The following is a 26,693-nucleotide window of genomic DNA, read 5'->3' as shown; positions in this document are numbered from 1 at the left end:
GAACCAGTGATGGGAGGACCACTTCAGATAAGGCTGGTAGAAAGGACTCTCAGGAGCTGTGTATGCAGAGAGCTAAATGAAAGGAGACATCCACATGAATATCTGGGTGAAAAGAATTCCAGACAGACATAAAGTCCTAGAGGCAAGGCACCCAAGGGAGGTATGAGCTGTCCTCTCCCCCAAAACCCTGGGACTAGGAGGTGGAAAGCTATCCAAGAAAAGCATTAACATCAGTAGTTCCAATGACACCTAGGTCTCACAGGAAGAAGCTTAGAGGGGACTCTGCCAAAATTCTTTCTTAAAGGAAGGTGAGTGAATGCTGAGGGAGGGGAGCACAGACAGGATTTAGATACATTCTGGCCAATTGTGGCTCCATTCACTGTTGCCTGAGTGAAGATGAGGAACATCAGTGGGCCTCCCTCAGTCTGCCCATCTATAAAATGGGATTAAAACCCTTGCCTCAATGCCATGCTTTGAGGGCGCACTCTCAAAATGGCAGAGTGAGTAGGGTGGCAGAAATCTCCTTCCTTCCAAAACCATATATATTTTGAAAATACAGCAAATACAACTATTCCAAAAAGACTGACCAGAAGATACAGTACACCAGCCAGGTTACATCTATATCTGCGAGAACTCAACATCTCACTAAAGGTAAGATACAAAGCCGTGACCAGGCAGGACCCAAGCACTCCCCCCACCCCAGCTCACCAGCGGGAGGGAAAGAATAAGAGTGGGGAGGGAGTGGAAGCACAGGACTGCTAAATAACCAGCCCTAGTAATCTGCACTGGGAGCACAGACATACATTGCATGGTGTACTAGATATTAGAGAAACGGAAAAGCAAAACCCAAGACTAAGACTGTGAACAGGTTCCCACAGCTGGCTGCCCTGGGACAAAAGAAACGCAGGCGCTTTAAAAGTCTTAAAAGTACAAGGGTTTAACAGGTGGGCAAAATTGTCCTGACACACTCAGCCCAGCAGGCTGGGAACTTTTAAGGAACTTCAGGCACCCTAACCTCCTGGGTGGCAGCACTGAAGCCCCTCATGGCGATAAGCAGTATGCCATTCATTCCCTACCGCCAGCACTGCAAGTGAACCAGCTGACCAGCCATGGCTGTGGAGCAACCAGGGAGCAGCCCTACCCACAGCAACCACACAGAGGCTTCTCCCAGCAAGTGGCTCACCAGGCCAGACCCAGAGGCTGCCCCCTGCCCGCAGTCAACCAACAAAGACAGTGGAGACTGGAGCAGAGTCTGGAAGGCACGAAAGGGCTTTATTCTCACAGAAAACATGTGCTACTCTCCTGCAACCCCTGCCAGTACCCTAGGGCATTCTGAGGTCCACCCAGCCCACGGCAGCTCAGGGGATTAACCAAGAGGCTGCTCCCTGTGCGCTGCCGACCAGCACAGGCAGAGGAAGCCGGCATGGAGTCCAAAAAGCACGTAGGAGCTCTGTTCTAGAGGCAAACACATGCTGATCGCCTGCAATCACCGCAAGTGCCCTAGGCCATCCTAAGGGCCACCCCGCCCATAGCAGCTCAGTGGATTAACCCAGAGGATATCCCCTGCAAGCAGCTGACCGGCACAGATAGAGGAAACTGGTGCAGAGGCTGGGAAGCACGTAGGAGCTCTGTTCTCGTGGCGAACACCCATGGATTGCCGGCAACCACTCCCACTGCACTAGGCCATCCCAAGGTCTGCCATGCCCAAGAAGCACAGATTAACCCAGACGATGCCCCCTGCACCCACCTGACCAGCACAGGCAGAAGAAACGGGCACAGAGTCCGAGAAGCACATATGGGCTCTGCTCTCGTGGCGAAACCACAATGCTTGCATGCAAACACCACAAGTGCCCTAGGCCAACCCAAGGGATGCCACGCCCATGGCAGCTCAGAAGATCAACCCAGAGGCTGCTCCACGTGTGCAGTTGCCCAGAACAGGCAGCACAGACCGGTGCGGAGTCGCAAAAGCATGAAGGGGTGTCGTTTTCGTGGGAGAACACACGCCAGTCGCCTGCAACCCCCAACAGTGCCCTAGGCCATCCCAAGGGCCACCCCGCCCACGACAGCTGAGGGGATTAACCCAGAGACTGCTCCCTGTGTGCGGTTAACCAGCACAGGCAGCGCAGAGGGCCAGGTGAACAGCAAGCAGGAGGGGACTTTGTTCTCCAACCTGAGACACGCGCCACTGGCTAGTGATCACTTCCATTGCCATGAAAAGGCAGAAGAACCTTGTTCAGTCCAAAATCCCTCCAACAATAGAGAAAGGGAGTGGTGAGATTGAAATCACCAATTTTCCTGACAAAGAATTCAAAATAAAAGTCATTAGACGGGAAGATGGCGGCGTGAGTAGTTCAGAGGAAATCTCCTCCATAAAACATATATATTTATGAAAATACAATAAATACAACTACTCCTAAAAGAGACACCAGTGGATGCAGTACAACAGCCAGGATACATCTACATCTGTGAAAACTCAACATCACACGAACGGTAAGATACAAGCCACGGCCAAGCGGGACCCGAACACTCCCCCACCCCAAAACCCAGCGGAAAGAAAGGAGTTGGAACGGGGAGGGAGTGAAAGCCCAGGACTGCCTAGCTCTAGAAATCCGCACACGGAATGCAGACACAAGTTGCACGGGGTGCTGGATATTAGAGAAACGGAAAAGCAAAACCTGTGGGCAGGTCCCCGCAATCAGCACCCCTGAGACAAAAGAAAAACTACTGCTTTCTGCAAGTCTTAAAGAGACAGGAACCCCATAGCTGGACGAAGTTGTCCCGGCACACTCAGCCAGCAGCTGGGAATTCCGGGGAAACTTACGCGCCCTAAACCCCGGGGAGGCAGTACAGCTCTGAAGCCCCACACGGCACTAAGCAGCCTGCCAGTCGTTCCTCCAACTGGCGCGGACCCCGACACACCGTCCCAGTAGTGGGAGAGTGGCAGCGTGCGCTAAGGAGCAGAGTCACTGGAAGGGACGGGGAGCAGATCCGTGCACCAACAGCGCCAGATGGGACCACGAGAGGCTTGTGCGAGCCCGCCGCGGCGCAACCGAACAGCCCAGGTGCGGCTCACGCACATGGGAGGCAGTGAAGCCAGAGGAGCCCGGTAGAGGCCCGCGCACATCTGCAGCAGAGCCAGAGGGAGCAGGCACGCTCCCAGCAGCCAACCGGAATCCCAGCCCAATGCACAGCCGCCCGGGCCAGACCCAAAGGCCACTGCTGCCACACAGCTGCCCGGCACGGGTGCTGCTAGCACGGAGGAGGGCACATGGCATGCCTGCCACTCCCCGCAGGGCTCCATGCTGATGACGGAAACCCCACCCATAGCAGCTTAGGGGACTAACCCGGTGGCTGCTCCAGCAGTGCGGGTAACTGTCACAGGCAGTGGAGAAGGGCAAGGCATCCAGCAAGCAGGAAAGGACTTTCTTCTCCCAGCTGACACACCCGCAACCTGCCTACAGCCACCGCTATCACCATGAAAAGGCAAAAAAATTTAGTCCAGTCTAAGATAGTTCAGACAACACCTGAGAAACGATCTGCAGAGGCAGACCTAACCAGTCTCCCAGAAAAAGAATTCAAAATAAAAATCATAAACATGCTGACAGAGCTGCAGAGAAATATGCAAGAGCTAAGGGATGAAGTCCAGAGGGAGATTACAGATGCCCAGAGGGAGATTACAGAAGTGAAACAAACTCTGGAAGGATTTATAAGCAGAATGGATAAGATGCAAGAAGCCATTGATGGAATAGAAACCAGAGAACAGAAACGCATAGAAGCTGACGCAGAGAGAGATAAAAGGATCTCCAGGAATGAAACAATATTAAGAGAACTGTGTGACCAATCCAAAAGGAACAATATCCGCATTATAGGGGTACAAGAGGAAGAAGAGAGAGAAAAAGGGATAGAAAGTGTCTTTGAAGAAATAATTGCTGAGAACTTCCGAAAACTGCGGGAGGAAATAGTTGCTCACACTACAGAGGCACAAAGAACTCCCGAGAGATGGGACCCAAAGAGGACAACACCAAGACACATAATAATTAAAACGGCAAAGATCAAGGTATTAAAGGCAGCCAGAGAGAGAAAAAACGTCACCTACAAAGGAAAACCCATCAGGCTATCATCAGACTTCTCAACAGAAACCTTATAGGCCAGAAGAGAATGGCATGATACATTTAATGCAATGAAACAGAAGAGCCTTGAACCAAGGATACTGTATCCAGCACGATAATCATTTAAATATGAAGGAGGGATTAAACAATTCCCAGACAAGCAAAAGTTGAGGGAATTTGCCTCCCACAAACCACCTCTACAGGGTATCTTAGAGGGACTGCTCTAGATGGGAGCACTCCTAAAAAGAGCAAAGAACAAAACACCCAACATATGAAGAATGGAGGAGGGGGAAAAAGGAGGGAAAGAAATAATCATCAGACTGTGTTTATAACAGCTCAATAAGCGAGTTAAGTCATACAGTAAGGTAGTAAACAAGCTAACCTTAAAACTTTGGTAACCACGAATCTAAAGCCTGCAATGGCAATAAGTACATATCTTTCAATAATCACCCTAAATGTAAATGGACTGAATTCACCAATCAAAAGACAAAGAGTATTAGAATGGATAAAAAAGCAAGACCCATCTATATGCTGCTTACAAGAGATTCACTTCAAACCTTACAAGAGATTCAAAAAAAGACATGCACAGATTAAAAGGCAAGGGATGGAGAAAGATATTTCATGCAAACAACAGAGAGAAAAAAGCAGGTGTTGCAATACTAATATCAGACAAAATAGACTTCAAAATAAAGAAAGTTAACAAGAGATAAAGAAGGACATTACATAATGATAAAAGGCTCAGTACAACAAGAGGGTATAACCATTATAAACATATATGCAACCAATACAGGAGCACCAACAAATGTGAAACAAATATTAACAGAATTAAAGGAGGAAACAGAATGCAATGCATTCATTTTGGGAGACTTTAACACACCACTCACTTCAAAGGACAGATCCAGCAGACAGAAAGACACAAAGGCACTGAAGAACACACTACAACACATAGACCTAACAGACATCTATAGAACTCTACAGCCAAAAGCAACAGGATACACATTCGTCTCAAGTGCACATGGAACATTCTACAGAATAGACCACATACTAGGCCACAAAAAGAGCCTCAGTAAATTCCAAAAGATTGAAATCCTACCAATCAACTTTTCAGACCACAAAGGTATAAAACTAGAAATAAATTGTACAAAGAAAGCAAAAAGGCTCACAAACACATGGAGGCTTAACAACATGCTCCTAAATAATCAATGCATCAACAACCAAATTAAAATGGAGAACCAGCAATATATGGGAACAAATAACAACAACACAAAGCCCCAACTTCTGTGGGATGCAGCAAAAGCAGTCTTAAGAGGACAGTATATAGCAATCCAGGCATATTTAAAGAAGGAAGAACAATCCCAAATGAATAGTCTGACATCACAATTATCGAAAATGGAAAACGAAGAACAAATAAGGCCTAAGGTCAGCAGACAGAGGGACATAATAAAGATCAGAGAAGAAATAAATAAAATTGAGAAGAATAAAACAATAGAAAAAATCAATGAAACCAAGAGCTTGTACTTCGAGAAAATAAACAAAATAGATAAGCCTCTAGCCAGACTTATTAAGAGAAAAAGAGAGTTAAGACACATCAACAGAATAAGAAACGAGAAAGGAAAACTCACGATGGACCCCACAGAAATACAAAGAATTATTAGAGAATACTATGAAAACCTATATGCTAACAAGCTGGAAAACCTAGGAGAAATGGACAACTTCCTAGAAAAGTACAACCTTCCAAGACTGACCAAAGAAGAAACAGAAAATCTAAACAGACCAATTACCAGCAACGAAATTGAATCAGTAATCAAAAAACTACCCAAGAACAAAACCCCTGGGCCAGATGGATTTACCTCGGAATTTTATCAGACATACAGAGAAGACATAACACACATTCTCCTTAAAGTTTTCCGAAAAATAGAAGAGGAGGGAATACTCCCAAACTCATTCTATGAAGCCAACATCACCCTAATACCAAACCCAGGCAAAGAACCCACCAAAAAAGAAAATTACAGACCTATATCCCTGACGAACGTAGATGCAAAAATACTCAACAAAATATTAGCAAACCGAATTCAAAACTACACCAAGAGGATCATACACCATGACCAAGTGGGATTCATCCCAGGGATGCAAGGATGGTACAACATTCGAGAATCCATCAACATCATCCACCACATCAACAAAAAGGACAAAAACCACAGGATCATCTCCATAGGTGCTGAAAAAGCATTCAACAAAATTCAACATCCATTCATGATAAAAACTCTCAACAAAATGGGCATAGAGGGCAAGTACCTCAACATAATAAAGGCCATATATGATAAATCCACAGCTAACATCATACTGAACAGCGAGAGGCTGAAAGCTTTTCCTCTGAGATCGGGAACAAGACAGGGATGCCCACTCTCCCCACTGTTATTCAACGGGGTACTGGAGGTCCTAGCCACGGCAATGAGACAAAACAAAGAAATACAAGGAATCCAGATTGGTAAAGAAGAAGTCAAACTGTCACTATTTGCAGATGACATGATATTGTACATAAAAAACCCTAAAGACTCCACTGCAAAACTACTCGAACTAATATCGGAATTCAGCAAAGTTGCAGGATACAAAATTAACACACAGAAATCTGTAGCTTTCCTATACACTAATAATGAACTAATAGAAAGAGAAATCAGGACAATTCCATTCACAATAGCACCAAAAAGAATAAAATACCTAGGAATAAACCTTACCAAGGAAGTGAAAGACCTATACACTGAAAACTACAAGACACTCTTAAGGGAAATTAAAGAGGTCACTAACAAATGGAAACTCATCCCATGCTCCTGGCTAGGAAGAATTAATATCATCAAAATGGCCATCCTGGCCAAAGCAATATACAGATTCAATGCAAGCCCTATCAAATTGCCAACAGCATTCTTCAATGAACTAGAACAAATAGTTCAAAAATTCATATGGAACCGCCAAAGACCCCGAATAGCCAAAGCAATCCTGAGAAGGAAGAATAAAGTGAGGGGGATCTAGCTCCCCAACTTCAAGCTCTACTACAAAGCCACAGTAATCAAGACAATTTGGTACTGGCACAAGAACAGAGCCACAGACCAGTGGAACAGAATAGAGACTCCAGACATTAACCCAAACATATATGGTCAATTAATATTTGACAAAGGAGCCATGGACATACAATGGAGAAATGACAGTCTCTTCAACAGATGATGCTGGCAAAAATGGACAGCTACATGTAAGAGAATGAAACTGGATCACTGTCTAACCCCATACACAAAAGTAAATTCAAAATGGATCAAAGACCTGAATGTAAGTCATGAAACCATAAAACTCTTAGAAAAAAACATTGACAAAAATCTCATGGACATAAACATGAGTGATTTCTTCATGAACGTATCTACCCGGGCAAGGGAAACAAAGGCAAAAATGAACACGTGGGACTATATCAAGCTAAAAAGCTTCTGTACAGCAAAGGACACCATCAATAGAACAAAAAGGTATCCTATAGTATGGGAGAACATATTCATAAATGACAGATCTGATAAAGGACTGACATCCAAAATATATAAAGAGCTCACCTGCCTCAACAAACAAAAAACAAATTATCCAATGAAAAAATGGGCAGAGGAGCTGAACAGACAGATCTTAAAGAAGAAATCCAGATGGCCAACAGGCACATGAAAAGATGCTCCACATCACTAATCATCAGAGAAATGCAAATTAAAACCACAATGAGATATCACCTCACACCAGTAAGGATCGCCACCATCCAAAAGACAGACAACAACAAATGTTGGGGAGGTTGTGGAGAAAGGGGAACGCTCCTACACTGCTGGTGGAAATTTAAATTAGTTCAACCTTTGTGGAAAGCAATATGTGGAAAGGTTCCTCAGAATGCTCAAAATAGAAATACCATTTGACCCAGGAATTCCACTTCTAGGAATTTACCCTAAGAATGCAGCACTTCAGTTTGAAAAAGACAGATGCACCCCTATGTTTATCGCTGCACTGTTTACAATAGCCAAGATATGGAAGCAACCTAAATGTCCATCAGTAGATGAATGGATAAAGAAGATGTGGTACATATACACAATGGAATATTACTCAGCCATTAGAAAAAAACAGATCCTACCATTTGCAACAACATGGATGGAGCTAGAGGGTATTATGCTCAGTGAAATAAGCCAGGTGGAGAAAGACAAATACCAAATGATTTCACTCATATGTGGAGTATAAGAACAAAGGAAAACTGAAGGAACAAAACAGCAGCAGAATCACAGAACCCAAGAATGGACTAATAGTTACCAAAGGGAAAGGGACTGGGGAGGATGGGTGGGAAGGGAGGGATAAGGGGGGAGAAAAAGTAAGAGGGCATTACAATTAGCAAGTATAGTGCATGGGGGGTACGGGGAGGGCTGTGCAACACAGAGAAGACAAGTAGTGATTTTACAGCATCTTACTACGCAGATGGACAGTGACTGTGAAGGGGTATGTGGGGGAGACTTGGTGAAGGGGGGAGCCTAGTAAACATAATGTTCTTCATGTAATTGTAGATTAATGATACCAAAATTTTTTTTAAGGTATTAAAAAAAAAGTCATTAGCGTGGACCTACAGACTAATATGCAAGAGCTAAGGGATGAATTCCGGAGGGAGATAACAGAAATGAAACAAACAATGGAAGGATATAACAGCAGATTGGATGAGGAACAAAAGACAATTAACAGAATAGAAATCAGAGAACAGTAATACAGAGAAGCTGAGGAAGAGAGAGAGATAAGGATCTCTAGGAATGAAAGAACATTAAGAGAACTGTGTGACCAATCCAAACGGAACAGTGTTTGCATTACAGGGGTACCAAAGAGGAAGTGAGAGAAAAAGGGATTGAAAATGTCTTTGAAAAAATAATTGCTGAAAACTTACCCAAGCTGGGGAAGGAAATAAGTCTATCATACCATGCAAGTACACAGATCTGCCAAAACAAGAGACCCAAGGAGGACAACACCAAAACATACAATAATTAAAATGGCAAATATCAAAGACAAGGACAGAGTATTAAAAGAAGCCAGAGAGAGAAAAAAGATCACCTACAAACAAAAGTTCATCAGGCTATCATCAGACTTCTCAGCAGAAAACTCACAGGCCAGAAAAGAATGGCATAATACATTCAATGCAGTGAACTGGAAGGGCCTCAAACCAAGAATACTGTAAACAGCAAGATTATCATTTAAATTTGAAGGAGGGATTAAACAATGCCCAGATAAGCAAGTTAAGGGACTTTACCTCCTAAAAACCATCTCAACACTGTATTTTAAAGAGAAGGCTCTAGATGGAAGTGCTCCTAAGGCTAAATAGATGTCACCAGAGAAAATAAAACCAACCAAAGAAAGTAGACCAACCAAACACTAACTAAACGCAAAATAAAATCAGCTATCCACAAAATCAACCAAGGGAAACACAAAAGAGTAGAGAATATAACACCTAACATATAAAGAGTGGAGGAGGAAAAAAAAGGAGGGACAGAAAAGAATCATCAGACTGTGTTTATAGTAGTGTAATAAGTGTGTTAAGTTAGATGATTAGATAGTAAAGAAGCTACCCTTGAACTTTTGGTAACCACGAATCCAAATCCTGCAATGGCAATAAATACATATCTATCGATAATCACCCTAAATGTAAATGGACTGAATGCACTAATCCAAAGACACAGAGTAAAGCAATGGATAAAAAAGCAAGACTCATCTATATGCTGCCTACAAGAGACTCACTTCAAACCCAAAGACATACACAGACTAATAGTGAAGGGATGTAAAAAGATATTCATGCAAACAATAGGGAGAAAAAAGCAGGTGTTGCAGTTACTGTATCAGACAAAATAGACTTCAAAACAAAGAAAGCAGCAAGAGTGATAAAGGGAACAGTCCAACAAGAGAATATAACCATTATATATATCTATGCACCCAATACAGGAGCACAAACATATGTAAAATAAATACAAACAGAATTAAACATACCACTCACTCCAACAGACAGACCAACCAGACAGAAAATAAGTAAGGACACAGAGGCACTGAACAACATACTAGAACTGATGGACCTAACAGACATCTATGGAACTCTACACCCAAAAGCAGCAGGATACACATTCTTCTCAAGTGCACATGGAACATTTTCCAGAATAGACCACATACTAGGCCACAAAAAGAGCCTCAGTCAATTTAAAAAGACTGAAATTCTACCAGCAAACTTCTCGGATAACAAAGGTATAAAACTAGAAATAAATTGTACAAAGAAAACAAAAAGGCTCACAAATACATGGGGGCTTAACAACATGCTCCTAATCAATGGACCAATGACCAAATTAAAACACAGATCAAGCAATACATGGAGACAAATGAAAACAACAGCACAACGCCCCAACTTCTTTAGGACGCAGTGAAGTCAGTTCTAAGAAAGTATATAGAAGTCCAGGCCAATTTTAAAAAGGAAGAAGAATCCAAAATTGAATAGTCTAAATTCACAATTATTGAAACTGGAAAAAGAAGAATAAATGAGGCCCAAACTCAGCAGAAGGAAGGACATAATAAAGATCAGAGAAGAAATCAATAAAATTGAGAAGAATAAAACAATAGAAAAAATTAATGAAACCAAGAGCTGCTTCTTTGAGAAAATAAACAAAATAGATAAACCACTGGGAAGACTTATTAAGAGAAAAAGATAATCTACATACATAAACAGAATCAGAAATGAGAAAGGAAAAATCACTATGGACACTACAGAAATACAAAGAATTATTAGAGAATACTATAAAAATCTATATGTTAACAACCGGATAACCTAGAAGAAATGGACAACTTTCTAGAAAAATACAACCTTCCAAGACTGACCAAAGAAGAAACAGAAAATCTAAACAGACCAATTACCAGCAACAAAATTGAATTGGTAATCAAAAAACTACCCAGGTACAAAACCCCCAGACCAGACAGATTCACCGCTGAACTTTATCAGACATTTAGAGAGGACATAATACCCATTCTCCTTAAAGTTTTCCAAAAAACAGAAGCGGAGGGAATACTCCCAAATTCATTTTATCAAGCCAGCATCACTCTAGTACCAAAACCAGACAAAGATACCACAAAAAAAAAACCTACAGACCAATATTCCTGATGAACATAGATGCAAAAATACTCAACAAAGTGTTAGCAAACAGAATTCAAAAAAACCTCAAGAGGATCATACACTATGATCAAGTGGGATTCATCTCAGGGATGCAAGGATGGTACAACATTCGAAAATCCGTCAACACCATCCACCACATCAACAAAACAACAAAAACCACATGACAACCTCCATAGATGCTGAAAAAGCATTTAACAAAATTCAGCATCCATTCATACTAAAAACTCTCAACAAATTGGGTATACAGGGCAAATACCTCAACACAATAAAGGCCGTATATGACAAACCTACAGCCAACATTATACTTAACAGCAAGAAGCTGAAAGCTTTTCCCCTAAGATCGGGAACAAGGATGCCCACTCTACCCACTGTTATTCAACATAGTACTGGAGGTCCTAGCCACAGCAAACTGACAACACAAAGAAATAAAACGCATCCAGATTGGCAAGGAAGAAATTAAACTTTCCCTGTTTGCAGATGACATGACATTGTACATAACAAACCCGAAAGAATTCACTCCAAAAGTACTAGAACTAATACTGAATTCAGCAAAGTTGCAGGATACAAAATTAACACACAGAAATCTGTTGCATTCCTATACACTAATGATGAACTAGCAGAAAGAGAAATCAGGAAAACAATTCCATTCACAATTGCATCAAAATGAATAAAATACCTAGGAATTAACCTAACCAAGGAAGTGAAAGACCTGTAGCCTGAAAACTACAAGACACTGTTAAGAGAAATTAAAGAAGACACTAATAAATGGAAATCCACCCCATTCTCTTGGGTAGGAAGAATTAATATGGTCAAAATGGCCATCCTGCTAAAGCAATCTACAGATTCAATGCATTCCATATCAAAATACAGACAGCATTCTTCAACGAACTGGAACAAATAGTTCAAAAATTCATATGGAACCACAAAAAAACCCAAATAGCCAATGCAATCCTGAGAAGGAAGAATAAAGTGGGGGTATCTCGCTCCCCTACTTCAAGCTCTACTACAAAGCCACAGCAATAAAGACAATTTGGTAGTGGCACACACACAAGAACAGAGCCACAGATCCCTGGAACAGAATAGAGACTCCAGACATTAACCCAAACATATATGGTCAATTAATATACGATAAAGGAGCCATGGACATACAATGGGGAAATGAAGGCCTCTTCAACAGTTGGTGTTGGCAAAACTGGACAGCTACATGTAAGAGAATGAAACTGGATCACTGTCTAACCCCATACACAAAAGTAAATTCAAAATGGATCAAAGACCTGAATGTAAGTCATGAAACCATAAAACTCTTAGAAAAAAACATAGGCAAAAATCTCTTGGACATAAACATGTGCGACTTCTTCATGAACATATCTCCCTGGACAAGGGAAACAAAAGCAAAAAGGAACAAGTGGGACTATATCAAGCTAAAAAGCTTCTGTACAGCAAAGGACACCATCAATAGAACAAAAAGGCATCCTAGAGTATGGGAGAATATATTCATAAATGACAGATGCAATAAAGGGTTGACATCCGAAATACATAAAGAGCTCACACACCTCAACAAACAAAAAGCAAATAATCCAATGAAAAAATGGGCAGAGGAGCTGAACAGACAGTTCTCCAAAGAAGAAATTCAGATGGCCAACAGACACATGAAAAGATGCTTCACATCGCTAAACATTAGAGAAATGCAAATTAAAACCACAATGAGATATGACCTCACACCAGTAAGGATGGCCACCATCCAAAAGACATACAACAACAAATGTTGGGGAGGTTGTAGAGAAAGAGGAACCCTCCTACACTGCTGGTGGAAATGTAAATTAGTTCAACCATTGTGGAAAGCAGTATGGACGTTCCTCAAAAAGCTCAAAATAGAAATACCATTTAACCCAAGAATTCCACTTGTAGGAATTTACCCTAAGAATACAGCAGCCCAGTTTGAAAAAGACAGATGCACCCCTATGTTTATTGCAGCACTATTTACAATAGCCAAGAAATGGAAGCAACCTAAGTGTCCATCAGTAGATGAATGGATAAAAAAGATGTGGTACATATACACAATGGAATATTACTCAGCCATAAGAAGAAAAGAAATTCTACCATTTGCAACAACATGGATGGAGCTAGAGGGTATTATGCTCAGTGAAATAAGCCAGGTGGAGAAAGTCAAGTACCAAATGATTTCACTCATGTGGAGTATAAGAACAAAGAAAAAACTGAAAGAACAAAATAGCAGCAGAATCACAGAAACCAAGAAAGGACTAACAGTTACCAAAGGGAAAGGGACTGGGGAGGATGGGTGGGAAGGGAGGGATAAGGGGGAGAAAAAGAAAGGGGGCATTATGATTAGCATGTGTAATGTTGGGGGAGGCACAGGCAGGGCTGTGCAACACAGAGAAGACAAGTAGTGATTCTACAGCATCTTACTATGCTGATGGACAGTGACTGTAATGGGGGTTGTGGGGTGGACTTGGTGAAGGGGGGAACCTAGTAAACATAATGTTCCTTATGTAATTGTAGATTAAAGATACCAAAATAAAAAAATAAAAATAAATGATAAAATAAAGAAAATGGGCAGAGGAGCTGAACAGACACTTCTCCAAAGAAGAAATTCAGATGGCCAACAGACACATGAAAAGATGCTCCACAACGCTAATCATCAGAGAAATGCAAATTAAAACCACAATGAGATACCACCTCACACCAGTTAGGATGGCCAACATCCAAAGGACAAGCAACAACAAATGTTGGCGAGGATGTGGAGAAAGGGGAATCCTCCCACACTGCTGGTGGGAATGTAAATTAGTTCAACCATTGTGGAAAGCAGTATGGAGGTTCCTCAAAAAGCTCAAAACAGAAATACCATTCGACCTAGGAATTCCACTACTAGGAATTTACCCTAAGAAAACAGGATCACAGATTCAAAAAGACATATGCACCCCTATGTTTATTGCAGCACTTTTTACAATAGCCAAGATATGGAAGCAACCTAAGTGTCCCTCAGTAGACGAATGGATAAAGAAGATGTGGTACATATACACAATGGAATATTATTCAGCCATAAGAAGAAAAGAAATTCTACGATTTGCAACAACATGGATGGAGCTAGAGGGTATTATGCTCAGTGAAATAAGCCAGGTGGAGAAAGACAAGTATCAAATGATTTTGCTCATCTGTGGAGTATAGGAACAAAACAGCAGCAGACTCACAGAACCCAAGAATGGACTAACAGTTACCAAACGGAAAGGGACTGAGGAGGATGGGTGGGAAGGGAGGGAAAAGGAGGAAAAAGGGGCATTACGATTAGCACACATAATGTGGAGGGGGGAGCACACAGGGAAGGCAGTATAGCACAGAGAAGACAAGTAGTGATTCTACAGCATCTTACTACACTGATGGACAGTGACTGTAATAGGGTATGTGGTGGGGACTTGATAATGGGGGGAGTCTAGTAACCATAATGTTGCTCATGTAATTGTACATTAATAATACCAAAATTAAAAATAACAAAAACAAAAATCCTTCCTCCTGGGGTTGTGAGGAATAATTGAGCCTATTGATGTCAAACAAGTGGAACACTAGATATTCAGTATTGGTGATAAAATGGATGTGTAGTACTAGCAAAAGGACATCAGACACAAAGGATTACAGCCATTATTATAACAAAATATTAACAAGTAGTACCCAATATAGTAAGAGAACAAAAAGCACATCTTCAGTTCCGGGGAAGTAGTAAGTTGGTTCAAATAGGGGCAAGGACTCCTGCACTACGATCCTCAAGCTGCCTCTGCACAGAGAAGGAAGACTGAGCCTAAAACAAAGACCATTCCATTCCTCAGACCCTTTTCCAGGTCATTGTAAATGAGCTGAATTAGCCTTTTACTTGAGGGGTAAGGAAGGAAGCAAAGAGGAGAGGGGGTGTCAGGGAAGGCTGAAGGGAGGAAAGAATACAGCCAAAAAATTTTTCTTTACCCTTTTCCCAGATACTTGAAATGCTTTTTATAAAAGCCAAGATTTTATTTCCACAATTAAAATTGAGACAGACAGCAAACAGAGATTGAGCTTACTCATTCTGAATTAGTTGAATGAGTTGAACAAGTTGGTTAAATTAGTGGATCTCCCCAGAAGCAGTGGAAAGGGCCTAGTGCCCAGGCTTGGCTCTGGAGAATGTCTGCTGAATGACATTTGGCACATTACTCAACATCATGGAGCTATTCATTTCACCCTCACAAGTTCCTTCTCCTTTTCTCCCTATCACAGTTTAAGGCCCCAAGAATGGCCACTGTGCCAAACTAGAAACATGGGCATTGCCCTTAACTTCTATTCTGCCACCATTATGTAACACCTACTTCTAGGGCTCTCCCATTGCCGAGTGCTTGTCCAATTCAGACTCCCATCGGTTCTAGTCAGATTACTACAACATCTCTCAATGGAGCTCAAAACCTCCAGTCACACCCTTCCTAGATCCAAATCAATACTGTCTTATAAATTGACATGTCTGCCTTTTTTATGATATACTATTTTAAGTGCTTTACATATACATCATCTCATTTAGTGTCTATCTCATAGGTCTGTTAAGAGGATTATTATTATCCCCATTTTACAGATGAGAAAACTAAAGTTTAGAAAACAAGCTGCCAAAATGACAAAGCTAGCAAGTACTGGGACAAGGAACTGAACCAAGGTCTAACTCCAGTCAACTACTACACTATTGCTAATCTTCCTCACTGTAACTGCAGTGGTATTTCTAAAACACCAATCTGATCATAACACTCCTTAAAAAGTTCAGCTTATATCTCAACTGTATCTCAATTTTCTTTAAAAAGTCCAGCAGTTTCCTACACAACCAGGTTCAAGCTACACAGCACAGTATCAAGGCCATCAGTGAGTTAAGCATTCTGACCAAACCAAACAAGGAGTCTCCAATAATGGGAGCTTAAAAGGACACGCAAGCTTAGCAGAGAAGCCGTGACACATAGCAGTTATAAGACAGATCTCTGGAGTGAGACTGCCTTGATTTGGATCCCAGCTCCACCATTTTCCAGATAACCTTGCACAAGTCATTTCCTCTCTGAGCCTGGCTCCTCATCTGTAAAAAGGGGATAGCACCAGTACCTAGTTCATACCTTCATACAGGTGTTGTGAAAATAAAATTACTTACTACAGAGCCTGGCACACAATACGCTCTCAGGTTATTGCTGCTCTTAGAGCCCACACACCCAGACTCCTTGGCAGTTCGAACCTCCAGTATCTTTGCTCAAACAAGCTGCTTCCCCTTCCTGGTCCTTCAGGACTGGGCTCAGCCATCAGCACCTCCCTAACAGCTTGCTGGTATCTTCCCATGGCACCCTGGCCTGCCCTCTGAGCCACAGCACACAGCACTCAGCACTCGACCCTGAAATTGCCTGTTTGTGAGCCAATCTCATCTGAGGCATTGAATTCCTCACAGGTAGACTCAACACCTAGTAAGCAGTATTCTTACATGGCAATCAGAGGCTTATTAAATGAGATAACCTCAGCTTCCTCACTAGCAAAATGGGAATAAAAACAGGAAAGAGACTAAAATCACCCCCCTCAAAGGATGTAAGGATTCAAGGTATCAATCATGTGAGGGCTCTTTGAAAAGTGCCAGCCAAAGGTAAACGTAGGAAGTTATTACTCCTTGAAGACAAGGGGAAGAAGGCAAAGCACAGGGAATGGTGCATCTGAAGGCAGACCACAATTTGTAACCTGGGACCTAAGAAAAGCTCTATTCATTTTTCGGTCACAGGCAGGCTCTAGTCTATAAACACTGGTAGTTCTAGAGTCAGTTTGTGTGGGTTCCTTTTGGAGAGGGAGTCTTTTTTTAAACATACCTGACTAAGCTGTTCTTACAGGATTCCTTAATTAAGGTATCATTATATTACAAACGAAAACAACTTGGAGATGGAGTCATTACTCCATAGGGCCTCAAAGACATTTTCCTGAATGATTATCTTTTCACTGTATATGGGGTTTTAAAGATAAGTCAATTACTTAAGAGTCAATTAATTAATTGCCTCATTCTTTATTAACTTTTATTCCTGGCCTTTATTATTAATTATAGGAAATGGCTAACATTTACTAGGTCTCCACTACAGGCTAAATCTTGGACAAACATCTCATTCCTAACAATGTAGAGAAGTTGGCAATATTACCCCATTTTACAGAGGAGGGAAAGAAGGCTTACAGCAAATAACTTACCAATGGTTAACCAGCTAAATGAAGAACAGGGATTTCACAAGCAGGGCCTCCTCCAAAACCCACTATATTTATACTGCTTTGAAAATAAGACCTTTGGGTTATCTGAACACTAATGATATTAAGGGATTACTGTTAAATTTGTATGTGTAAAAATGAAAATAAAACGCTGTGTCTTTCTCTGTTACAGACACTACTGACGTAATTACAGATGAAATACAAACTAACAAATAAGGTACATGGGCGGATTTTACAAACATTTTGTGAGAGGAATAAAACAAAGTAATGGTAACATATACTCAACTACTCACAGTTCACCAGGTTTTGATAACCTTGTAATTAGGTTTTCTTATTCCCATTTTACAGTTTAGCAAATGAAGAGAAACAGCAACATTCACTGATGCTTCAATGATCAATGTGAGGCAGTTATGAGATACTTGAATGAAGAAACGAATGTCCAAACAGGGTAACTTGCCATGCTGGAAGTCTGCCTCCAATATCTGTGCCACAATGAGAGGCCCAAGAGGTTTAAGCCACATGCCCAAGTTCCATGTAGCCCCAAAGAGTGGCAGATGATGGAACCCAAGCTCAGACATTTTGCCTCCAAATCCTGGTCCTTACCACCAAATACCATGAGCCAGGACATAAAAGGTGGTATCTTCATCTTGCCTTTATGAATATTACATGTACAAACCTCATACAGATCACGGCAAGACCAATTCGCTACTCATCAAAGCACCCTGGACAGCATTCACGACTCCATGCGACCAAGGAATAGTCAAGCACCCCAAACCAGGCACAAGAAAGGGAGCAGGAAGAGATGGGCTTCTACAGTTAAGGGATGTTTGTATATTCAGGAACAGAATCTGGGGTGAGGTGACAGGGGACCCCTTTTCTCAGCAGTGCCTCAGTCCTGGGTAACAGGCTGCCACCTGTTTGATATTGTGATTAAAGTGACCAATTCAAACCTCTGAGGGGGGAAAATAAGGCAACTTGGAGAAATGTGGTTATAAAAGTACCAGGATTACAGGCAAAGAAACCTGGATTCCATTAGCCAAATGACCTTGGACAAGTTATATAATCTCAATTTCCTCGTATAGAGATAAGGATAATAAATTGTAAAGATTGAATAAGAGCCAATAGAGTGCTCCAAAACATGCTGGCTATAGTAATTATTATTGTAAAATACCCACATTTCCAGGCCAGGTTTCCACAGCCTAGATATCCCAACACCCGTGCACCTGTAGAAACAAGGAAAGCATGTCAATCCACCTAGCCATGCACCTTTCCATGTGGGAAAGAGACCCCTTGAAAAATCAGGTCTCTACTCAAAGAGAGCCCAAATATTCAGTTAAGAAACCTGGGAGTCAACCTTTAAAATCCTAGTATTATGGTCCCGACATGGGATAAGGTCTCAGTGATTCAAACTATCATTTTAAATCCTCCCCATGCCCCTTTTCTCCTTCCTTCCCCAAAGTCCACTGATTCAGGCACCATCTCTCTTTCATACAACTGCCCTATTTATACTTGGTGACTCATACCAGGCTCCTAAATTTTTCAGGATTTCTGCAAGCTCATTACTTCCATTATTTGGCCAAAGAAAGCAAAGGACAGCTGGATACCTAGCCCAAGATTTGGCCAAGTTATCACAGCAAATTACAAATTAGGGTTTCAATTTCCAATAGGTTACCCTCGGGTTAGTCAACAATCTATAAGGGGCAGCTGATGAGAGAGGTTAAGTAACACAAGGGACAGCATCCTCCCTTTCTTCAAGCTTACAACGTAACCAAGGAGGCTCTAACTAAGCATACATTTTGATTTAAAGAATGCTTACCATGAAAAACGTAAACCTCCCCCAAAACACTTTCTAGAAAGATAAGGGAGATTAGGAGGTTATACATACCTTTAAGCCCAGATTTCAGGTGGCATGGGCAACTGCCTTTGAGAATAATCAAGTGTTCTCAAAGAACTGTTAGTTTTATTCACTGATGAAGTTATTTGAAATCGATAATTTATCACTGACTTTAGCAATTTTTTGTCTGGGGTTTTGTGGCTGAGTGTGTTCCCAGAAGGAAAAGCACTAACAAGTGATTTTTAAATGGTGTTTGCACTTAGGATATGCTTTCAAATTTCAGATAAGGAGTTCAAGCACCTTTAAAATCCAGGAAGAAGTACCAAGCAACTGATTCCTTGAAGACATGGGAGACCATAGGAGAAGAGGGCTAAAAGCATTACATCTCACTTTCCACAAAATCCAGCCAAGGGCAAGCTACCTGCTTCACTTTTAAATTTCATTCTACCTACCCTACTAATTCAAAACAACAGAGAAAGCTGGCATGGGGAGGTGGGAAGACATTTCAAAAATATACATTGGATAAGACAACTTAGTAATAAACATGGTTGTATGTGAACTACAGACTCCTTAGTGATTTAGGGAAATAGCTACCATTGAGTGAACAATAGAAGGAAGACTTGAAATACAGCATGGAACTGACAGAGGACATGGAAGCAGAAGAATGCTGAAGTTGAGGACAGGCTGGCTGCCTCAGCCAGAAAAGAGGCAGTGGCAGAAGTGACTCGGACAAGGGAATGACAGGCAGTCTGCCCAACAAAGCATGTGAAGGAAATCAGATCTACTACCAACAACCTCACACAGACACTGGGTTTATAAACAAGGTACTGACAAAGACTCAGAGCAGGCTGTGAAGATGATTAGCCCCTAATTTTACAAATGGGGAGGATGAGGCCCAGTAGCCTGTGGTCTCACAATGAGTGGAAGAGCTGGGACTAGAGCCAAATCCAGATCAAATCTGTTACTGAAGAGGATCTGACATTCATGTGAGGGGGAGGGGGAGGACCGGGACACAAAATAGTCTAGTCATTCAGGTTTGTCCTGATTTGGGCCCAGAATAGGATCATACTGGAAAAAGGCCATGACAGGTGACAGCCAAGGAAACAGCTACATACAACCTAAGACATTTAGAAAGAGAAAATCTACTAAGACTTAGATTAGGGATATTGGTACAAAAGGAGAGAGAGAGCATGGTCATGATACCCATCAAAGAATGTCATCTTCCCACAAGTATTCACCTTTGTGACGCTCCCACACAGAGATAAGCCAGCAACTTCCACTCAAGGTATGGCACTTATCCGTCCCAGGACCACCTCCAGAAGCTACAAAACCAAGGACTCCTTGGAAATTCCAACACCTGTGACCCTGCTGACTTGGGGATCTCAGACTCTCCACCCATAGTAGGATGACAGGTAAGCAACCAGGGAGACAAGCTGGCTGATTACTATATTGGCTATGCAGTATTTACTAGAATGATTCTATGTCAAAAATTATGTTCAATTAAATATTAAGCAAGAAATATTTAAGCACTTAAATTTGACAAAATACATAGAAACAAACTCCTAGAGAAGTTTTAACCATGGCTTTAAAAGCTAAATGGTAGAACCATAGTTGAGTATAACTAATAGTCCTCAGGAAACCATGCCTTGTACAAAGTCTAAGGGATGTGTGTCTGGATAAAGAGAAAATGGAAAACCATACCCCAGCATAAGGCTAACCACCAATTTCCTATTTTCAAAGAGATAGTGTTGGCTTTGTATATAGAACCTCACTACTCAAAGTGTACTTTAGTAACATTAGCATCATCTGGGAATTAGAAATGAAGATACTCGGGCCTCACCCTAAACCTACTGGATCAGAATCAGCATTTTAGCAAGATACCTCACCGCTAGATAATTTATAGGCACATTCAAGTTTGAGAAGTACTGGTGTAGAATGCTTTAAAGGTACAGTGTATGCAGCAGTACACAGTTAAGGTACCAAACAAGCAAATAAAGAGACAAAGTATCTGTTCAGTTTCTGTATGCCATATTTTATTAGGTACTGCTCAAACAGACCTCCAGTGTTTTTTAATGAATTCAGTACTTACTAATGACCATATGATCTAAACGTGGGATCTATCTCAGTTCCTTAAATAACACAATTTAGCGCTAGGGCTTTCATGCACATGAAACACAAAACAGGTTAGTTGTTCTGAAAATAAAATAATAGCTAATTTTATTCAACAATTCCAACACTGAGTTCAGAGCACTTCTCCACAAGCCCCATTAATTCCTACAGGTTCCTGGGAGTAACATTAAATCCCCCAGCATCCCTAAAAAGCTGGTGTTTGGCAAACATCCAATCTCCAAATGAGATTCAAAAAGACGTGGTTCTGAAAATGCAGTCTTTTCCTGCCTTGTCCTACCAATGTAGCTTCTCAAGCCCAAACTCGCCCCCACTGAGGCCTCATACAGCTGCACACTTAAGTACTTCCCAAAAGAGAGAAAGGTCAAAGGTGTCATTATTCCATAAGCACCGGGGATTCCAGCTGTGGAGAAATTAATCTGGTTAGGGGATCAGGCTGAGAAGCTCTGAGTAAGATCTGGGAAGGGAGAGAGAAATACAAAAGAAAAAAACTACTGAGAGGCTCTTAAGAAACAAGAAGTCCCAGATAATTGTTGAGTTTAAGGTGGGGGTTGGGAGCAAGGCTTGGCAGATATGTCAGAGGATGAGGGGGCGAAATACATGTCCATCCACAACCTGCACCCTAGGGACAAGAACAGAGTGACCCAGAGATTCCTCCAATGACCTCTTTTCGTGATAAAAGGAAGGAAGAAAGCCGGTGTGGAGGAAGCTTATAAGCTGGAAGCAAGACTAGAAGAATCTCTTGCAGTTTTTTCCCCAATACAAGGAAATAAAACAAAAGAGAAAACAGTACCTATCTAACCAGAATTTTATAGGAAGTAACCCACCAGGAGGATTAAGAGTACTGTGAATAACCAAAGAAATGTGGAGGGATTCCTTTCCAGGTAGTCCTGGCCTTGAGGCCACCTCCAACACAGCAAAGAAAGGAGAAGACCTCTACTACAGTCATCAATAAGCAGAGCAGTGTCCAAGGGGAGTTAGAAACCAGAAAAATGCCCAGGGATAAGCCAAGAGAGAAGAGTTCCTGTTAGCAGAAAGCAGAAAAATAAGACAGAGTAAACATATGAAAGACACCAGACAGGCATCCCTTTAGAAGAAGGACCCTCCCCTTTGGGGAGGAGAATTCAGGAGGTGTGACTATAGGAAGCGTATTTAGGAAAACGGCCACAGAAGCGAAGTACTGTGCTGAAGAAAGACTGGCATTCACCAGAGGAAGGAAGAGGAAATGGGTGCATTGACCAGACAGGGAGAGCACCAAAAGGGAAATAGGGTTCTAAAGAGGGAAGACACCTGAGGAGAGAAGCTGTCTCAGGCAGCAGAAAAGCTAAAAAAGGGTAGGAAGTACGCTCAAGAACCAAGGCTCATCACCTGGGAATGGGACTCAGAAAAAAAGTGTGCCTTCCCAGATTTAGAAAGTATCAGGAACGTCACTGCATCCCGAAAATTGTGTAACCAAAAGGGGTGCATTCTGTACATCTTCGGAGCACAGGAAACAGATACTCACAGATACAAAAATGAGTCTCCCTCAGGAAATAAGGTAGTTAGATTTGAAGAACTTATAAAAAAGGGTGCAACCCCAAGAATAGAATGATTGGCAAAAGCAGTCAATTCCTTAGTTGTAACTGCAAAATGTACCTTCAAACTTCAGGATTTGGATGTCACTTTCGGCAGACTGTGCAAATGAGGTGCACCCCAAGATTTGAAGGGCTGGAGAAAGGAAGTGGAGACTAAATTTAAGAAATTCTAGAAAGCATGTTGCCAGGGCTGGGCCTGGAAAAGGGGCCTTCTCTTCAGACTTGTGGGAATGTAAGTACTCCCAATTCTTTGGTTACTGAACCACAGATTTGAGAGACTCGTTAAGGGGGCAAACCCCCAAATTTGAAAAGGCGTTCTTACTCAGATTGGGGGTACAAAAATGTGAGTGTACTTCCAGTTTAGGGGGGGGCTTGTGAAAGGGGTAAACCCTCAGTCTGAGGGGCTTTAGAAACTGAAATAAAACCCAGGATGGAGCTTCAGTGCGTGCATCACCCACATTTCAAAACTGTAATAAAGGGGACACTCCCACAGTCGGGGGCATGAGAAAGGGGTGTGCTCCCCAGAATAAGGTAACAGTCAATAAAAGAGAACCCGTTCCGAAAGCACAAGGCAAGAATAGGGCCTGGTGGCGGACCTCTCCGGGGCCACACAGCTCAAGCTCTGGCCCTAGAGCTTACCCCCCACCCCCAGCACCGCCAGCTCCGCGCCCCGGGCCCGCACCCCAGGACCCAGCCTCCTACAGCGGCACTGATTGGCCGCGGCCGCCGTCACTCCCGCGGGCAGCCCTGGGGATTGGGCGCCGCTCGCACGCCCGCCACGCTCTCAGCAGCAGTCTCCGGGCCTCCCTCAGGGCTGGACGAGCGGGATCAGGCGGGGAACGGGGCCGGACAGGCAACCGGACCAGCGGTGGCGTCCGACTCCGTCCCCGCCCGCACGGGGCGCGCGCGGCGCGGTCCCGGCCCAACCCGGCCCCAGCCAGGCGGCTTCGCCTCGCCGCGAGCTCACCTCACAGCCCGGCTCCGGCTGCGCTGCTCCAGGACCAACCGACAGAAGGACTCTGCGTGCTGCGCACCACGTGACCCCCGGGACGCGCCCAGCGTATCCCCCGCCCCACACACACACACGCTCCATCGCCACCACCGAGTGACGCAGCGCCCCAGCTTTTCCGCCCCGCCCGATCGCCGTGGCGACAGCTCAGAGGGCCACGCCCACTGCTCTGACCGGCCGGAACCGCGCGGGGCCCCTGATCCAGAGTACGAGGTCTCCATTCACCCGTAACTGCTGAGATCCCACGAAGCCCGGGACTGGACACTGCCCATCACCTGTTAATTATGCCTCCTAAGTGCATCTCGAAGCCTCCCAGTCTTTCCATCCCACTACCCACACTCCAGTCTAGACCACCCATCACCTCTGCTAGATGATGGTGGTTCCCTTCACCTCATTAGTCTTCCTCCTTCCTATCCATTTTCAGACAGAGAAAGTAGGAGCTTTTCAAAACGCAGATATAATCACAGCAATCCACTGCTGAAAACCCGTTTACCACTGTTCTTCGAATTAGGATATAAATCTTTACTGCAGCCTATCCACCAGGCTCTTGAAAGTCTGGACGTAACCAGCTTCCCTCACATTGTCACACATCCTGCTTTCTCACGTTCTCAGTCTCAAGTCCTCAAACAGGTCAGGTTCCAAGTAACTTCCTGCCTCAGGGCCTTTGCACTCATCTGTCCTCCATTTTGCCTCACCAACTCCTAGGAAAGAATTCCAATTTCTGGTGTGTGAAAAGGAGCTGTATTTTGCCTTCCGGGACCAAGAATGGAATTGCAGCCACACCACAAGTGTCTGAAATATCTTCCCAGTGGAATGAAGGAAGTGCCAGGGAGAAATGCTAACCATATTTTTTAGGGCAGTAACGACTTTATTGTACATTGGAAAGACGGGTAGCCAGACTGTTCTTCTTAAAATCTAATCATGTTACTGCCCCTCTTAGAAACAACCAATCACTTTCCATCTGCATCCTCCACCCTTGCTCATCTTCTGGCCACGATGACTTTCTGTCAGTTTCTATGGTTCTTTCCAAGCTCTTCCCAGCTGCTGAGCCATTGAATTAGCTGTTTTTTGCGAAGCTGATTTTTCATTACGTAGGTCTCAGTTTCTCATCTCTGCGAGATCCTCTTTGACTACATTATCTAGAAGTGCTTCCCTCAGTCACATGCTTCCCTCATGGCAATTACCCTCTACCTTTGTCACTGTTGGTTTTCAATAGAGCACTTAATATAGTTTGTAATTATTTTGTTTCTTTGTTCTCTTGGTTGTATTTGTCTATTTCCCAAATTAGAGTTAGGGACCATCTTGTATCTACTGAATTGTCAGAAGCTGACAAATAATAGATGCTCAATGTACATTTGTAGAAGGAATGAAAGGAAAGAAAACAATACTTTTAAAAACTAGTAGATTATTTTTTGGATCTGAGTCCATAGGAGAGAGCTTTTCAAATCAAAGCCTGAAGAGGGCATTGCCTCAGCTGAAGCAGTCAGGGCAGAAGGCAGTGCTTAGGAGGAGGTTCTGGGAAAGCAGAAACAAAAGCTTCTGCTCTGCTCACTTTGGCAGCACCTATCCAAAAATTATAATGATACAGAGATTAGCATGACACCTGCCCAAGGATAATATGCAAATTTATGAAACATCCCACATTTTTTTAAAACTTCAGAAATTTGAGGACCAGAACCCTTTGCATGAACTCAGCTAAATGCTCAAATACGGGAAGAAAATGACCTTCCCAGCAACTTCTCAGTTTTTGTTTATTAATATGAAATTGTTCAAATGTTAGTGGCTGTTGTAAGCATACAGAGAATTCTTTGCCCCACAACTACAGTAATGCCAAGCATCCTAGACTCCAGAGCCCCATAAAATATAACATGTTTCTTCCTTTATTTAACCTGCATGTATTGAGACTGGGAGTTGAGCTAGTCACCAGAAACACAGAGCAGAATGAGATTTAGGCTCTGTTCTCAGGGAACTCACAACCTGGTAAAGAAAACGTCACAACTTGTAGGTTAAAATTATTTTTGTTGCAAGTACAAGCACTGACACTGTTACCAATACAAGCAAAAGAGAAATACATTACAAAGATATTTGAGGCCCACAGCATGGATGGACAGGAAAGCAGACTTGGAAAACAAGCAGACACAAAAGTAGCTTTACCAGAAGTTGCAGCTGCTGCTACCAGCAGGGCCACACACCACAGCTGGGATTCAATCCTAATATCCCTTTGTCTTTGAGTCACTCATTCAATAGGCAAAGTCTTAGCCAGGAGCTGCTGTTGATTGGGCAATCTCAGGTCACATGGGTTAGTCCAGGCTGCCAGGGAAAGAAGAGAGGAACAATTTGCGTCTAAGGATATCTCCCAAAGTGGAAAGAGAGGGGAGGATTGATACTAGCCCGGCAAAACTAACTTGATACAGATATGAATAAAGTACTTTGGTAGTTAAGCTTTCTCCAATTAAAAAAAAAACTACAGAAGCCTGACTTGCCAGTTTCCTCTAAACTGGACATTCACTGACTGCCAGCCAAAGAACTCTAGTTTGCAAGGTTCTGGTCTAAAGTCTGGGTCTTAACATTGCATTCTTAGCAGCATCAACTGTTCTTCCTTAAGATCCTCCCCAGC

The 26,693-nt window shown here is 42.7% G+C and overlaps 1 protein-coding gene and 1 non-coding gene across 4 annotated transcripts in view; one reads left to right on the top strand and one right to left on the bottom strand.

Annotated features, from left to right (window-relative positions):
* Positions 1 to 24,154, bottom strand: part of PHF20 (PHD finger protein 20) — a 173,455-nt gene extending 149,301 nt beyond the window's left edge. For 2 of the 3 annotated variants that reach the window (XM_036902427.2, XM_036902430.2), the window contains exon 1: positions 24,035 to 24,154. The gene's annotated coding sequence lies outside the window, so the exon portion shown is untranslated. Of the gene's footprint in view, positions 1 to 18,707; positions 18,756 to 24,034 lie in introns of all 3 variants that reach the window. The other variant, XM_036902428.2, reaches the window with a different exon arrangement.
* Positions 24,155 to 25,620: 1,466 nt separating this feature from the next.
* Positions 25,621 to 25,724, top strand: LOC118920993 (U6 spliceosomal RNA). The gene has a single exon (XR_005028151.2). It is a non-coding gene; the product is annotated as a U6 spliceosomal RNA (small nuclear RNA).
* The last annotated feature ends 969 nt before the right edge of the window (positions 25,725 to 26,693 follow it).

The sequence above is a fragment of the Manis pentadactyla genome, chromosome 5, assembly GCF_030020395.1.
Source record: "Manis pentadactyla isolate mManPen7 chromosome 5, mManPen7.hap1, whole genome shotgun sequence".
In the NCBI taxonomy this organism is placed as follows: Eukaryota; Metazoa; Chordata; class Mammalia; order Pholidota; family Manidae; genus Manis; species Manis pentadactyla.
Note: the sequence above shows the minus strand (reverse complement) of the source record. Positions and strands in the feature narration are given on the sequence as shown.